This window comes from Cryptomeria japonica, chromosome 6 (genome assembly GCF_030272615.1).
Source record: "Cryptomeria japonica chromosome 6, Sugi_1.0, whole genome shotgun sequence".
Taxonomy (NCBI): Eukaryota; Viridiplantae; Streptophyta; class Pinopsida; order Cupressales; family Cupressaceae; genus Cryptomeria; species Cryptomeria japonica.
The window spans coordinates 480,094,880-480,107,552 of NC_081410.1; positions in this window are offsets into that span (position 1 = coordinate 480,094,880).

Sequence of the window (12,673 nt, forward strand, 5' to 3'; positions counted from 1 at the left end):
ATCTCCAAATCAATAATTTTTTTGATTCTGCAATAAAATCATCATATTTATCATTCCTAAAAAAAATTGAAAAAAGTTGGTCGGATCGTGTGCACTTTCGCAACGGTCCTCAACTTTTTTCTCGAAATTTCGGGAGATCGAATTGACTATATTTTTCTGCTCAAATCTAGAAATTCAACGTACTTTATCAATTTTAACACTCTTTAAGGTCGAACAAAAATTTAAAATTCATCAAAGTCAAATCTTAAATTAATTTTCATAACAAGGTTCTAATTTTAGATATTCTTTTCCAGTAAATTCAAATTTTAATTAAGAGACTTTCAATGGCAATTAATAAATTGGATTTACTTTCTCTTTCGCATATGATTACATTGTTTTTTGCATATATTTACTAAAATTGTGTGTCGGATAAGAGTTTCTTTCATTTCCTGTTGCTCCTCTTTATTCATAGCACTTGGTCATATTGTGTTGTTAGGATTTCCAAATTCTTTTTTTAACAAATAGATCTCAAAGCTTTCATGTATAATTAATGTTTCATTATGGTGATGTTGTTAACAAAATGCATTTCCTATGTTAATCACCTCAAAGATTTTGTAGACCCTAAACCTAGCAATTCTAACCCTTGTACCTCTCGTAGGGTACCTTGTGTGGATGAGATGAGACCTAATGCTTTGATCAATGATCTTTCTAAAAGAGAGCAAACATTGGAAAGTAAAATGGACCCATCTTCTTCTTTTATAAATACCCTTGAGCAAGGGGGGCAAAATCAAAACATCAACATCGTTGCATCTTTAGATACTCCTTATTCTCCTAAGACTTGTATTCAAACTCAAATTATATGTAGGGAGGATGATGTCATGCATTTTATTCATGACTTTCCCCTCGCATAGAAATAAATAAAAATGAGCTTTTAGATGATGAAGATGTTCCTCCTTAATCTCCTAAAGGGGATAAGCTTGATAGAGGAAAGGAGATTGTCATTTCACATGATACTCCTTCTTCATTTACAAATCCTTTTCTTCCTCCTTACACATTAGATTTCAAAGAAATTCATAATTTTGTTCCTCCATCTAGCCAATTTCAACATTCTTATAGTCGTGGCTTTCATATAATTACAAAACAAGGTTTTAAAGGATAAGGAATTGGGAAATTTGAGAATGGAATTCGTGTCCCCATAAATCCTCCCACACAAACTACTACAAGAGGCCTAGTAAATGGTACCCCTCTTTCTATGGATGAATTCCTTAGGCTCCAAAAATTTCAAAACCATCTTCAAAGACAACAAATCAAAAGAGCCCATAAGAATGCTTCTTCTTCAAAGCGTCTTTTTTGTTCATTTCACCAAACCCATGATCATAATGTTGATGATTGCAATGATTTTCAAAAATCTATTCAAGATGGCATAGATAGTGGCAAAATTAGAGTTGTGGATAATGAAACTTCTTCTCCTAACGAACTCTCTCCTTTATGTCAAGATGATATTTACCATCCTGATAGATTAGTTACAAGAATCTATTGGAGATTGAAATATGATACAAACATTTCGTTTCCTCCTGAAAACAAAAACAAAAATCTTAAGAAAGTGAAAGCTATTGCATATTTCATTTTTCATGATTCATATTCACATTCTCTTGGAAAATTTTATTCTTTGAAGAATTTTTTTCAACTACAATATGATCTTGCACAAATTTGTCTCACAACAGATCTCGTTGTATTTCCTAGTAGAAACATAGTGCCTTAGCACTTCTTTTCCCTTCATGTTGCTCTTCACCCTATCACATTACTAGCCCATTTAACAATAGCTCTTTATCATTTGTGGTGGTATTGTTTCAATTTTACATACTTTGGGGCAGCAACATGGAGTCCATTTTCCTTCTTATTTCTATACACTTGTCTTTGTCTTTGTGCATTATTCATTATTAAATTTCCTTTCTTGCATTGGGTTATTCTTATGTGAGCAGGTAATTGTTCTTTGGTTTTCCACTTTGCTTAGAAAGGAGTTTCTTTAATAAGTAATGCACCTCTTCTCTTTCTTTCATTCTCTTGGAAAACATATATTTTCTATAGTTGCAATTATTCTCAAGCATGATATGCCTCCTTTCATGGAATGATCTCTTGAGAAGTGCATATTCCTTCCTTTAAAAGATTTGTTCCATTAGGAAGTAATATCACTTGAAAATAAACATCATTGGAAAATGTGTACCTCTTGTTCTTCTTACTTGGGGGGCAAGGATTTTCACTCCTATCCCTTTCTCTCTATCTCATGTATCACGGTTTCCTTTAGGGGCTACATTTTTCATATGTGATTATCATTTCTTACAATGGTATGCTTTCATGATTAATCCCCCTTGCAGAATATGTGATGCTTTTTTTCTCTTCCTTTTGAAGATTACCACTTCTTGAGACATGTATTTTGCACATACTAATGTCTTTTCTTGCATGCATTCATGAAAGCACACTATGCATTTGATTATGTTAATCTATCTCTAGAAGATTGTGTAAGTTCTTCTCATTGTCCCTACACTTAGGGGAAATGATCCCTCTCTCTCTCTCTCTATGGATCCACTTTGACCTATTATGTGGGTGATGTGAGTTTCATTACTTGATGTCATTCCTTATGTGACATCATTGTTGTTTGCTCAAGGATTCTCTCTTATATAAGAGGTGTAAGTCCTTGATTACAGCCTCTTTCACACTTGGTAATGTACATCTATGATAAATTCACACATCCCTCTAGGGGCTAAAAGTGATTTATCCCTCATCAAGAATCCCTTTCACTTAGAAATAGGAGGAATGATTGACTTCTTGTTCTCTTTTGCGCTTCATTCTAGAAGATGTTACATTTATCTAAGAAAACTCATCTTGGAGGATGATGTCTTTATGAATAAAAATCTCTTCTCCTCCAAGGATCACCTTTACACTTAGAGAAAGATATCTCTTTTCAACTATCTTATCCTTTCTTGAAGAGTATTCCCCTCTCTTTCTTGGATTTAGGACACTGTTGCATAACGGATATCTACTTTGTGATGAAGGTAGGTATCCTTGTTCTGCTTTCTTTAGGATATCAAAATTAATCTATATTGACATCTTAAGAGGGGGACACCCACACTGCTCCTTTGTACCATACTTATCTCATGCATTGTATAGTGGGACATTCTTGGAACTAGAGGGTAGCCTCTTAGAGAAAGGTGTCATCACTTTTTTGGTACAATGGGACATTCTTGGAACCAGAGGGAAGCCTCTTAGAGAAAGATGTCGTCACTTTTCTCTTGTATAGTAGGTCATTCTCGAAACCAGAGCACATACTCTTAGAGCGAGATGATGCTTCTTTTTCTTGGTACAATGAGTCATTCTCATAACCAAAGAACATACTCTTAGAGCGAGATGATGCTTCTTTTTCCTAGTACAATGAGTCATTCTTGGAACCAAAGCACAAACTCTTAGAGCAAGATGTCTTCACTTCTTCTTCTCTTGTACAGTAGGTCATTTTCGGAACCAAAGCACATACTCTTAGAGCGAGATGACACCACTTTTCTCTCATGTAGGGTGATTATTCTTGAAACCAGAGCATAGAATCTTAGAGTGAGATATCATGCCTTTCTTGACACTTGTACTATACATTCCATAATAGGTTGTAACGTACTCAAGCATAGACCCCTATGAGGTACTTCAAACCTCACTTGCACACATGCGCTTGAGGTTGGGTGGAACTAACAATGTTTTCATTCTCCTCCCTTACATCGATCACCTAGACAGACTCTAGGGGCTATATTTCCATGTCCTTCTCTCCACGAATCACCTAGTTTTAGGGGCAAGATGTCCATGGTTTCTCTCTTGTTCACCTTTCTTCTCATGGATCACCAAAGTGTGTATTCATATCTTCTCTCTCCTTCCTCTCATGAACTCAGTTTTTCTATTAATGGTTCATGGATGATGTTAGCTTTGCTCTTTTATGTGATTTCTTGTGTCTATGTGATGGCATTGGTTGGTGTGTCGTGATTAGTTGTTGAGACATCTGAGTATTGATGTCTCTTCGGCTAGTTGATTTTTCATCTTGTGTCTTGTGTTTGTTTTTTGTTTTGTGAGTCTTATTCCTTTTTGTTTTGTGTGCTCTTGCATATGTTTGAGTTGGTTAAGATCCTAGGATTGGGGGCTTATGTTTCTCAAGACTAGTGACATCTTATACTCCTTGTGGAATTTCTTCACATCTCTCATATTCATCTCTAATTCTTCTACTTTACCGGCACTATTGGCATAAGTTGTACTTGCGCTAAACTAGGAGCTAAATGTAGTGTCATAAAATTGCGACCCTAGCAATTTTAACCACATTTGGGGTCCTCACCTTGGTGACATCATCTTCTTCCCCAATCAAGACCTCTTTCTGCATTTTCACCCCTTGACCCCTTCGTGTTTGAGCCCTGAGATAGCCTCATGACCCTGTCCAGGCCCCAAGATAGGGCAGGACAGGGGTGTGGCACCCTTGTTCCACCCTATTAGGGTGTCCCCAAGATAGGTCCCCCCAGCACTATCTACACTTTAGCATCCCAAAAATCCTCGATGTCGGCCTTTGGTGAGATGAATTAATCATCTGGGGCAAGTATAAATGGAGATTCAATTCCCTCATTTTATATAAGGAGGATATACATGAAATACACAGGAAGTGAAATTCAGGAGGAGGCCTTCATTATTGTCATCAAGCATTCAAGCATTCAAGTCTTCTTCATTCATCCCTTGGAGCAATATTACAATATTTATTTGCAAGTATGTGTGTGTTTTAGGGTTTTTGTCATGTTACATGCCATTCCATGCAAAACTTGTGATTATATTCAAGAAGGAAAGCAATCATCATCAACAAATTACAGATCTACAAGGTATACAATTCCATTATTTACATTTCAACATTTACAATTACTTTCTTTCAAGTTTGATTCCTCAATCGGGGTTTGACTAAGGAAAACCCCTATCCACAACCTTTCTCCCCTTCTTTTCTCTGTGTAGGTTGTAGATGCGTAGATGTACTTTCAGATTTGGACTCCATTTGCAGATGTGGAAAAACACTTTTCATTTCACGGATTGTTCAGAGGACCATGTACACTTTAACCACGGTCCCAATGAATTTTCTCCAAATTTGCAAGGTAGATTCTTATCAATATAATTAGCTCAAATCTAAAGTTACAGTGCGATCTTGAACTGGTAGCTCCTCATTTCACTCACTTTCTCTCTTTGTTCCACATAGTCAACAAGTCAACTTTCCTATTTACAAAAGAGGGAAAATCACACTTCAACCATTGCAATCCACTTGGAATTCACATCCTTGCCTCCCTTGGATTTGGATCTAGTGGATTCAAGCCCTTCTTTTGAATGTTAAGTTCCCCCTAAGTTAAAATCATCCTAGTGACTTCCTTTCTCTCTCCTAGGTGGGGAGTCACCAAGGTTCAATTTTCTACTTTACACTCTTAATTGGATTTTTTATTTATGATACAAATTATGGGCTTGATATGTACCTATGTGGTCAGTATCAATGATGTTGTTTTCTGATTATAATTTTATTTGTCTTCTCATGACAAGTTTAATTACTCTTAATTGGATTATTTATTTTATGATACAAATTATTTTCTTGTATAATGATAGTAATGGGAAAATGATATTGAAATAAAATTAAAGAAAGTAAGACATTAGAATTGAAAGTATAAGTATAAAATGATGAATAACTACTATTTCATTAGTTATTTAATTTATTTGATGAAAATTAAGGTGGGAATTGAATAATTCTGAACATTTAACATGGAACTAAATATAAATGATGTTCATATTATTCTATTTTAAAAGCACATAGTTATCTTTTATTAAAGGATGATATGTAAAGGTCAAGTTAATTTCCTCCTTTGAAGATCCTATTCCCATTAATATGTCCCCTTAATTTCATGTATACATCTTAATATGCTACAATAATTCTTGTTATGTCACTTGAAGTCTCCTTAGTCCACTTAATCCATCCCCTCAAGTCCCACTACTCCCCATAGTCTCCTTAATTCCCCTCAATCCCTTAAGTTCATCTTATATAACTATATATTGTTTGTACAAGAATTTTTCTAGACATATATGTATATAAACCACAGACCACACATTTCTTGATCTTATATTATTTTATGTTATTTTCCCAAATATGTGTACATCAATATTTTTTTTTTAAATTTATTGAATCGATCTAAATTTGGGAGGATGAACAATTTTTTCTCTACAAATGTGACGGGGTGCGTGTGATCATGGGTTTGTCAAGGGGTCACCCCCTGCATGTGGAGGAGGTGGTAAGGCCTCCTCCACTCTAGTAAGACCCCTGATCTTGTCTTGCCTTATGTTCTTTTCTACATTTATTTTGTTTGTGTGCTCTTTGGATTGTTTTCAGGGTGCGCATGTGGTTGTTTATGATATCCGATGGGAGATCATTCTAGTGGGTCAACAATTATTATTGAGTGGTCAGATACCTCACAAGATGAGGCCAAGAGAGCTAATGCTAGATCCTATAAGGAGGTCATGGTTGACTCGTCCTTCAATATTCCTGACGAAGCCAAATTTATTTTGGTGAGTTCCTTTGAGTTTGAGAGTGATATGCCAAAGGCCGAAGATGAGGTAAGTGCCCTAGCCCTCCCTTGCCAACTCTGTCTATCGTGCCTAATAATTTAATGGAAAAATCCATAGGCTTGGAAAATAATAGGTTAAAAGATATTGCTATTGTTTTTGCGGCAATGGATGTAGATAAATGCCCCTCTAGAAAATTCATGGATGACTAGTTTAAAAATGTTTGGAATAAAAAACCAGGATTTCATAGTTCATTTTGTTGTATTATTCAGAAGGCTTATTTATCATTTTTTCAAAGATAATATTTATCTTAGGTGGAGGTTATCAAAAAATAGTTCTGGGCTGTGGGTAAATGCACTTTTCGAGCCCTAAATTGGACCCATCATGTGCTTAGTGAATAAATTCTTGCCTTATCATGCCCTAGGTGGATAAAAATTAAAAATTTGTTGCCTATCTTGTGGAAGTTTATCCCATAGATTGTTGAACCTATTGGCATGGTTATTAGGATTGATAATTCCTCCAGTCTTGTCCATCATTTGGATGCTAGAGTTTTGGTTTCTATTAACCCTAATTGTGATATGCCTAGACTCATCAACATTAATCCTGATGATGAACCCATCTCTTGCATTATTGATACCTAGGTGAGATTAATACATTTTTTTTGTGCAGAAGAGAAGGGAACATTAAAATAAATTACCCAATTTTGTCGTCTAGGAGAGGGGTTTCGAAAAAACCTAATGGTGGTAATGTGGCCTTAGACGGGGGTGACAAGGACCCACCCCCATCGATTTCTAATCCTAGGGATTCCTCTCCATTGATTTCTCAACTTGATTCTTTGAGGGAGGCAGTTAACAAGGTTGTGTCTAAGATTCCCAAGGAGCCTCTCATGCTTGACAATGCTGTGGAGTTTGGGGTATTCAACGTTAACCCCCCTCCTCACTTTGTGATCTCTAAAGCCATTTCTCAGCTTGAGGAGCCCCAGAAAGATGTCTTTTAGCTTGTTGTGCCTATATACAAGAAGAATAGAAAGGAGAATGCCCAATAGTTGGCCCTCGAGAAGATTAGGGATTGTATGAGAAGTAGGGGTGGCAACCTTCAAGACATTCACTCTTATAAGGACTCTACCTTGGTGCCCATGTATGATGATGCTTTTGATTCTCTACCTGATTAAATTTGCTAGTAAGAATAATAAGAATTCCTTAGTTAAATCTATTGTTCATGAATTTTAAGGCTTAGACTATGCCACCAATGAGATGGGTGGGGTTGGGAGTTCTACCCCACCCCCTCCCCCCCTGGTAATCCAGAGTTCATTAAGGTATCTAACAAATTTGACATTCTATCTAAAAATATGCCTTTGACTATGGATTTGGTTGAGTACCAAGAGGCTATAGATCTTGAAGGAGAAGAGGAAATTCCCCTCCCCCCCCCCCCCAACCCTTTGATGATATGACACTTACATCTATTGTGATTAACAATGGCTCTAATGCAGACATTGCTTTTTCTGAGATCATTACTCATGCCACCTCTATTGACAAACCCAATCCTAATAATATTCCTACCCAGTCTAGCCTTGGCATCTTTGATGTTGATACATGGGAGAAAGGTGCCAATGAAGGCATCCGTGAGTCCAAGGTGGAGACTGAAATGGCCTCCAACATCTTGGTCATAAGTGGGGATCTTGACCATGGTGAGGAGTCCACATATGATGGTGAGACTTTAGGGGGGAGGTTGAGGAGATGGATGGTAATGATCCCAATACCCATCCTAGGAGGAAAAGGGGAAGACCTAAAGGTTCCAAGAATAAGGTCTCTCCTCTTCCTAAGAAGCTTGATGGGAAGGCTAACTTCCCCAAATGTTTTAACAGTTTCGGGACTGCCATGGAGTCCAAGTAAGATCCTCTATATATGATGAAGTGCATATCTTGGAACATTAGGGGAATTGAATCCCTTCATAGAAAAAAAAATCATTAGGAGATTCCTCAATCAGTATAGGGATGTTGATTTAGTGATGTTCCAAGAGGTAAAAGTAGTAAAATTCACCTTAGAAGTGAATCTCGACTTCATCTGAGGAATGAAGTTAAAATTATCACTAAGCACGATAAAGGGAGAGGAGGGACTATTATATTAGTCAATGCCAAGTGGAGGGACTCCATACTTAGCTCTATTTATTCTCCATGCAATAGGGACGCTTGGGTCTCCCTCAAGGTTGCCAATTCTACTTTTGGAATCTGCTCAATGTATGCACCTAATGACTATAGAGAGAGGTTAGAACTATGGAAGTGGTTGTGCACTCTTCCCGATATCCCTTGGATTTTGGGGGGGGAAATTTAAATATGATTGAGAATCATGAAGACAAGATGGGTGAAGTTGGCTTGGATTGGAAAGGAGGTGAGAGGATGAAGAACATGAGAAGGCTCTTTGAACCCCTTGTAGGCTTAAGGCAAGTATACAAGGAGATTTAGTTCACTTGGGGGTATGTACACAAAGATGGTGGTCAGAAAAGTGGACACCACCCAAAAAAACCATGAAAAAACAAGCAGCGCATACGCGGTTTTAAAATTTGAAATTCCCACGTACGCACTTAGGTTTGTTCTTCCCAAGCCTAGAAAGATAGTGCGTATGTGTTTCTTTTAGGAAAATGAGCGTATATGCGCTACGCCTAGGAAAATGAGCATGTATGCACTGCTCATAGTAAAATGAGCGTGTACGCGCTAATAATCCAAATATAACCGCGTACGCAATGCCTAGTAAAAAAAGTTTAAAAAAAAAAACTAGGTCTCATTTACCCGTGAATAGCGCGTTTTTTACTTCATTTTTTTCCCATTTCCTCTCCTAAACCACAAACAAGGTTCTAGATTTGTCCTCCAAGCTATGGATCAAGGTTAGTTTTTGTTTATTTTTGTCTTTCTTTCCCGTTTGTTCAATTTGTTTTACATTTTGAATTTAATTTCATTAATTTTGATAAGGTTTTTTCATTTTTTGTTTCAAAAACCCGATTCTTCTAATCCAGAACAAGAACAACCAAATGCGCCTCCTGAAAATACACAAGAACAACCAAATGAACCTCCTGAAAACACACAAGAACAATCCCCAATTCCTCCTTTTGATCTCACACCTGAAACACAGGAGCAATTAATTAATCAATTAGGACAAAATACGTCTAAAATCAATAGACTGATTGTTAAATAGAAAACTTCTGAACTTGAGCATCATCAATCCCTCACCACTAGACTAGAAACATTAGCTAGTGGTGCCATAGTTGTTTCCACACAAATTACAAAATGGGGAAGCTTTAGGGATAGGTGTCATCAATTCTATGTTGATGGGCTATCATATGATGGAGTAAAAAAAAAAAAATTACTAAACAACAAATATGTGCCCTTTTCATTGATCCCAAAACTAGTCAGTCATTACCTCTCAATGCAAAGAGGTTTCCCATACATTGGTGTACCAATGTGCAGATGAAGAATCTTTTTTGGTAGAGGTGGTGGATAGTCTTTGATGATCCACCTTGTAATAATTATGAGGTGCCATTATAATTTTTGAGAAAAGTATATTGTGAGTTTGTGCTCAATGTGCACTCAAACTACTTTGACATGAGAGAGTTCCATGGTAGAGGTGGTGGCTCTGCCCTAGATAGACCTAGAGCCCATAGGCGATTACCTGCAGAGAGTCACCTCCCCCTAGCACCCAAACCCAAGGTGCATTAGGCTATCCCAATAGAGCTAAAATAGTCGATGGAGCTACAGACTCTTCAGGTGGCCACAACATTTACTGGTGCCATCATCCAGCATGGGACATCATCAGTACGCCCTATTGTATTGGATGATGAGCCATTACGCAGCGAGAAAGAGCCCATCCAACATATGTGTGTCAGTTGCTTGGGGATATGCTCGGGGATAGATGATGCAGCCGATGTAGATGGATCCTCATCTCACATTTACACAATTTGTGGGAGTAGATGTTAGGCCCACATGATTGAGGATTTCGCGCTAACAGATGAGTTGATGGACATGGTGTTTGCCCATGAGCCATAGACACAGGTGTGTTGATTTGAATTCATAGCATTTTATTTATCAGTCACTTTAAATTTGTAATTACATAAATAAATTTTCATTTATACATCGATTTAAATTGAGACAAATAATATGCATTTCAAGATGCAGTAGCGGTATCCCATACTCCTCCCCTAGTTACTATAGCTGCAACTTCGATGCCTGAGGTATAAATTTGTAACATGTTAAAATAGAATAGTACACTTTGAATTCAAAAAACTACAAGATATATTAACTATCTTTAATGCTTGGTCCAATTTCTGGTTTGTAGGTGTTGACAGGGGAAGAAATATCCCAGATTGATGACATCATGCTCTGAGTGATCAATTTTGGCCTACAAGGCTATACGGTATCATATTTTACACCACTTTTTGTGTATTGTTTTGATGGAATATGCAAGTCATTTCATTTTAGATTTTTAAAATTATGTTTAATTTATTATTTGTACTAATATCTCATCTTAATTTTGTTTTTATAGGGTACCCACTCCACATCTAGGGCTCGTCCTAAGAAAAACAATTCCTCGAAGACGCCAAAACATAGGAAGAAAGTAATTGAACACATTTTTAGTTGTACAATTGTTTGAAAATGTTGAAATCAAGTATTAGTTGGGGTTTGTAGATTGATTAGTGTTTTTTGTCTATTTTACATGTACAGCGGCCATTGAGCTATGTGGATTTGTTGAATGCACCTGATTCGCCTGTGGATCAAGAGAGGGCAGAGGTATGTATCTCTACTTTATTTTCTTGATTTCATGATTATATGTGTGCGTACATGTGAACTTGTGATATATTATAATCTTATAATTTTTTCATACAGGAAATATCCATACCTATTTCATCAATGGCAAACCCTCCTCCTTGCACTGGAGAAGCATATCAGGATCCGATACACTTTTGTTTGATATGTAAAATTAATTGTTTTTAACCTTCAATACTTATCATTATATTAATTGTATTTAATATTTGAACATTATTTGTATAGGTAAGAGCAACAGTTTCTACATCGATGGTCAGCCATCCTTGGTCCATTGGAGAAGCATCTCAGGCATAGGTATGTCATTGTTCTCTATATTATAGCTTTTAAGTGTTTTTGATATATTTATGTTAGTACATTGTATTAATTATACATTTAATCTACAATAGACCCCTTCGCGATATGGTCATAACGTGGATCCATTTAAGTATGTCTTCAAGAAAACTCCTAAGAGTGACAAGGAGAGGAGAGTGAAGACATTAGCTCCTAGATCAGTCGATGAGGTAATCTACATTTCAGTTGCAAAGGAATTAAAGTTAAATGCATAGTTATGTTGTTAGTTGTGAACTATTTTCTACAAAAGAATTCTAACTTGGCTTTTGAATTGTGGTTTTGAAGCCATCTACAGAGCTGCATAGTGCATCGAAGAGGCTTGATTTTCATGATCCACCACAAGTTTAGGATCATATAGTGTTAGTTTTTGTCATAGAATGACCATACATGTAGATATATTCTACATTTTTATTGTATATCGATTTGGACATGTCATATGCTACATTTTTGTAATACTTGTATTAACTTGGTAGACATGCCTTTATATATATATATATATATATATATATATATATATATATATATATATATATATATATATATATATTTGATCCAATAAATATGTACTGAGTTCATTATTTTGTATTTGTTGTATTTTGTGGTTGTCCTTTTATAAATTTAAATGAATATTTGCATATGTAATCAACAATATGAATATAAACAACAAAAATATATGATATAAAACATTGCAATAGTGGAATATGATTTGATAAAATTTCTAAAATGTTGAATTAACCCTACAAAACTCCTTGTAATCAGTTTATTATTGTGTATTCATTGTATTTGTTGGTTGCCCTTTTATAAATTTAAGTGAATATTTGCATATGTAATTAACAATATGAATATAAACAACAATATGTGTTTGGTGCAAGAGCACCCTCATGCTCGCAATGGTCAAATTTTGTTTGTCGTGTGCACAAACTGACGTCACGAGCACATTCGGGTGGGTGG